The following is a 5477-nucleotide window of genomic DNA, read 5'->3' as shown; positions in this document are numbered from 1 at the left end:
GCCCCAAAGACTTAGTGCTCAATACCATGGCATAAACACAACTTCGCACAACTAACCAGCAAGTGCACTGGGTCGTCCAAGTAATACCTTACGTGAGTAAGGGTCGATCCCACGGAGATTGTTGGCTTGAAGCAAGCTATGGTTACCTTGTAACTCTTAGTCAGGATATCAAAAATTATCAGGATTGATTGTATAAAGCAAAAGAACATAAAACAGGTACTTGAATTGCAGTGATGGAGAATAGGTTGAGGTTTTGGAGATGCTCTGTCTTCTGAACCTCTGCTTTCCTACTATCTTCTTCTTCAAACACGCAAGGCTCCTTCCATGGCAAGCTGTATGTAGGGTTTCACCGTTGTCAATGGCTACCTCCCATCCTCTCAGTGGAAATGTTCAACGCACCCTGTCACGGCACGGCTATCCAGCTGTCGGTTCTCGATCATGTCGGAATAGAATCCAGTGATTCTTTTGCGTCTGTCACTAACGCCCCACAATCGCGAGTTTGAAGCTCGTCACAGTCATTTAATCATTGAATCCTACTCAGAATACCACAGACAAGGTTTAGACCTTCCGGATTCTCTTGAATGCCGCCATCAATTCTAGCTTATACCACGAAGATTCTGATTAAGGAATCCAAGAGATATCTACTCAATCTAAGGTAGAACAGAGGTGGTTGTCAGGCACGCGTTCATAGTTGAGAATATGATGAGTGTCACGGATCATCACATTCATCCGGTTTAAGAACAAGTGATATCTTAGAACGGAAGCAAGCATGATTGAATAAGAAACAGTAGTAATTGCATTAATCCATCAAGACACAGCAGAGCTCCTCACCCCCAACCATGGGGTTTAGAGACTCATGCTGTAGAAGATACAATGAGAAACGTGTAAAGTGTCATGAGGTACAGATACAATGTCAAAAGATCCTATTAATAGTGAACTAGTAACCTAGGGTTTACAGAAATGAGTAAATGACAGAAAAATCCACTTCCGGGCCTACTTGGTGTGTGCTTGGGCTGAGCATTGAAGTATTTTCGTGTAGAGACTCTTCCTGGAGTTAAACGTCAGCTTTTATGCCAGTTTGGGCGTTTAACTCCAATTTTTATGCCAGTTCCAGCGTTAAACGCTGGGAATTCTGAAGCTGATTTGCAATGCCGGTTTGGGCCATCAAATCTCGGGCAAAGTATGGACTATTATACATTGCTGGAAAGCCCAGGATGTCTACTTTCCAACGCCGTTGAGAGCGCGCCAATTGGGCCTCTGGAGCTCCAGAAAATCCACTTCGAGTGCAGGGAGGTCAGAATCCAACAGCATCTGCAGTCCTTTTCCGTCTCTGAATCAGATTTTTGCTCAGGTCCCTCAATTTTAGCCAGAAAATACCTGAAATCACAGAAAAACACACAAACTCATAGTAAAGCCCAGAAAAGTGAATTTTAATTAAAAACTAATAAAAATATACTAAAAACTAACTAAATCATACTAAAAACATACTAAAAACAATGCCAAAAAGCGTATAAATTATCCGCTCATCACTCTTCTAATGAGCTTTGGACCCTTGAGATGGAAAAATTTTTTGTCTTCCCTTTTCTATCTTTTTTCTGAGGTTTCTCTGGCCTTAGGTGCCATCAATGGTTATGAAAAAATAAAAAAGCTATGCTTTTACCACACCAAACTTAGAATATTGCTCGCCTTCGAGCAAGAGAAGAAAGAAAAGAAGAAGAAGAAGAGAAAATATGGATGAGAAGTAGAGATGTGTATGTTTCAACCATATGGGTGGGATTGGGTGGGGAAGAGATGGATGGATGTGAGTGGTGAAGAGGTGATAGGGAAGAGAGATTGAGGTGATTAGTGAAGAAGAGAGAAGGTGAGTTGAGGTAGGTGGGGATCCTGTGGGGTCCACAGATCCTGAGATGATCCTGTGGGGTCCACAGATCCTGAGGTGTCAAGGATTTACATCCCTGCACCAATTAGGCATGTAAAACGCCATCTGAGTGCAATATTGGCGTTTAACGCCAGATTGATGCTTGTTTCTGGCGTTAAACGCCAGCTTTATGCTTGTTCTGGGCGTTCGACGCCCATCTGCAGCATGTTTCTGGCGTTGAACGCCAGCTTTCCTCAGTGTGCAATCCTGGCGTTTAAACGCCAGATTGCTGCATGTTTCTGGCGTTCAACGCCAGATTCATGCTCTGTTCTGGCGTTGAACGCCAGCCAGATGCTCCTTACTGGCGTTTAAACGCCAGTAAGCCCTTCCTCCAGGATGTGCTGTTTCTTCTGCTGTTTTTGATTCTGTTTTTAATTTTAGTATTTTTTTTTTGTGACTCCACATGATCATGAACCTAATAAAACATAAAAGAACAATGAAAACAAAATAAAATTAGATAAATAAAAATTGGGTTGCCTCCTAATAAGCGCTTCTTTAATGTCAATAGCTTGATAGTGGGCTCTCATGGAGCCTCACAGGTGATCAGGTCAATGTTGTAGACTCCCAACACCAAACTTAGAGTTTGGATGTGGGGATTCAACACCAAACTTAGAGTTTGGCTGTGGCCTCTCAACACCAAACTTAGAGTTTGATTGTGGGGGCTTTGTTTGACTCTGTATTGAGAGAAGCTTTTCATGCTTCCTCTCCATTGTTAAAGAAGAAGATCCTTGAGCCTTAAACACAAGGTAGTCCTCATTCAATTGAAGGACTAATTCTCCTCTGTTAACATCTATCACAGCTCCTGATTGGCTAGGAAAGGTCTTCCAAGGATGATGCATTCATCCTCCTCCTTCCTAGTGTTTAAGATTATGAAATCAGCAGGGATGTAAAGGCCTTCAACCTTTACCAACACGTTCTCTACCAATCCATAAGCTTGTCTTACTGACTTGTCTGCCAATTGTAATGAAAATATGGCAGGCTGTACCTTAATGATCCCCAGCTTCTCCATTACAGAGAGTAGCATAAGATTATGCTTGACCCCAGGTCACACAGAGCCTTTTCAAAGGTCATGGTGTCTATGGTACAGGGTATTAAGAATTTTCTAGGATCTTGTCTCTTTTGAGGTAAGGTTTGCTGAACCCATGTATCTAGTTCACTGATGAGCAAAGGAGGTTCACCTTCCTAAGTCTCATTACCAAATAACTTGGCATTCAGCTTCATGATAGCTCCTAGATATTGAGCAACTTGCTCTCCAGTTACATCTTCATCCTTCTCAGAGGAAGAATAGTCTTCAGAGCTCATGAATGGTAGAAGGAGGTTTAATGGGATCTCTATGGTCTCTATATGAGCCTCAGATTCCCTTGGGTCCTCAATAGGGAACTCCTTCTTGCTTGAGAGACGTCCCATGAGGTATTCCTCATTGGGATTCACTTCCTCTCCTTCCTCTCTAGGTTCGGCCATGTTGATTATATCAATGGCATTGCACTCTCTTTTTGGATTCTCTTCAGTATTGCTTGGGAGAGTTCTAGGAGGAGTTTTAGTGATTTTCTTACTCAACTGGCCCACTTGTGCCTCCAGATTTCTGATGGAGGACCTTGTTTCACTCATGAAACTTAAAGTGGCCTTAGACAGATCAGAGACTAAATTTGCTAAGTTAAAGGTACTCTGTTCATAATTCTCTTTCTGTTGCTGAGAAGATGATGGATAAGGCTTGATATTGCTGAGCCTATTTCTTCCACCATTATTAAAGCCTTGTTGAGGCTGTTGTTGATCCTTCCATGAGAAATTTGGATGATTTCTCCATGATGAATTATAGGTGTTTCCATAAGGTTCACCCATATGATTTACCTCTACTATTGCATGGTTCTCAGGATTATAAGCTTCTTCTTCAGAAGATGCCTCTTTAGTACTGTTGGATGCATTTTGCCATCCATTCAGACTTTGAGAAATCATGTTGACTTGCTGAGTCAACATTTTATTCTGAGCCAATATGGCATTCAGAGCATCAATTTCAAGAACTCCCTTCCTTTGAGGCGTCCCATTATTCCTCTCAGAAGTGTACATGAACTGGTTATTTGCAACCATGTCAATAAGTTCTTGAGCCTCTGCAGGCGTTTTCTTTAGGTGAATGGATCCACCTGCAGAATGGTCCAGTGACATCTTAGAGAACTCAGATAGACCATAATAGAATATATCTATCATGGTCCATTCTGAAAACATGTCAGAAGGATATCTTTTGGTTATCTGCTTGTATCTCTCCCAAGCTTCATAGAGGGATTCACCATCTTTTTGTTTGAAGGTCTGAACATCCACTCTAAGCTTGCTCAGCTTTTGAGGAGGAAAGAATTTAGCCAAGAAGGCCGTGACCAGCTTATCCCAGGAGTCCAGGCTATCTTTAGGTTGAGAGTCCAACCATACTCTAGCTCTGTCTCTTACAGCAAAAGGGAAAAGTATGAGCCTGTAGACTTCAGGATCTACTCTATTAGTCTTAACAGTCTCACAGATCTGCAAGAACTCAGTTAAAAACTGGTAGGGATTTTCTGATGGAAGTCCATGAAACTTGCAGTTCTGTTGCATTAGAGCAACCAATTGAGGTTTTAGCTCAAAATTGTTTGCTCCAATGGCAGGAATTGAGATGCTTCTTCCATCAAACTTGGAAGTAGGTGCAGTATAATCACCAAGCATCCTTCTTGTATTTTAAATTTTTATTTTTTTATTTAATTAATATATGGTCGGGTCTACAGGTTGGTTCGAACTCCGCATTATTAAAATCGTTATCCGAACCAATTACTAGAGAGAGCCATTAATTTGGTTCGGATTAGACTCAATTACCCGTTGATTACAAAACCAATTTAATTGATTTGGTTCGAGTTCGGACAAGTAATCAAATATTCGCTATCCGTGCTCACCCCTAATGAATTACTAGAAAAGAAAAAGAAAATAGAAAAAGGATAAGGAGAGTCACTTGCACATATTGATTCATCCTCACGGATATTCTTCTCGTGCTAAAATAAAATAATGTAAAATGAATTAAAATATTTTTTTATTTTTATTGTTTTATTAAATTTATAATTAGGTATTTATATTTCGAAAGTTTTCGATTAGATTTCTACACCAATTTTAATTTTATAATTGGATCTTTATTAATAGTAAACGTTACAAAAATATTTTACAACTCTGGTTTTACTTTTATACTCACACCCTTCATGTTAGATAGGGTTCATGTGAAGGATTGAAACTTCTTCTCCTTAACTTTTTTCATCTTTGTATCTCTCTTGAAAGGAAAATTCTATTGTGCTGATTCACCTTTTTAGCATACCATGCTGATTTTGAGTGTCAATAGGAGAAAACGACACATGAGCGTGATTGTGGCATTAAAATGGAACAGGGGAAGAGTCCTGTTCCGCGTGTGAAAATTATTAATTTATTATGTGGTAAGTTTTTATGGTAGTTATTTATTATGTGGTAATTAATTGTGTAATTAGGTGTTGGGTTTAATGGGCCATTGAATTGTAGGTTGGTAGGAACTCTTTTTGAAATTCAAAATTTGTCCAAAAAT

General features: G+C 40.0%; 1 non-coding gene across 1 annotated transcript; it reads left to right on the top strand.

Annotated features, from left to right (window-relative positions):
- Nucleotides 1-4136: 4136 nt before the first annotated feature.
- Nucleotides 4137-4240, top strand: LOC130971149 (small nucleolar RNA R71). The gene has a single exon (XR_009082384.1). It is a non-coding gene; the product is annotated as a small nucleolar RNA R71 (small nucleolar RNA).
- The last annotated feature ends 1237 nt before the right edge of the window (nucleotides 4241-5477 follow it).

The sequence above is a fragment of the Arachis stenosperma genome, chromosome 3, assembly GCF_014773155.1.
Source record: "Arachis stenosperma cultivar V10309 chromosome 3, arast.V10309.gnm1.PFL2, whole genome shotgun sequence".
Taxonomy (NCBI): Eukaryota; Viridiplantae; Streptophyta; class Magnoliopsida; order Fabales; family Fabaceae; genus Arachis; species Arachis stenosperma.
This window is presented reverse-complemented; position numbering and strand designations above follow the sequence as displayed.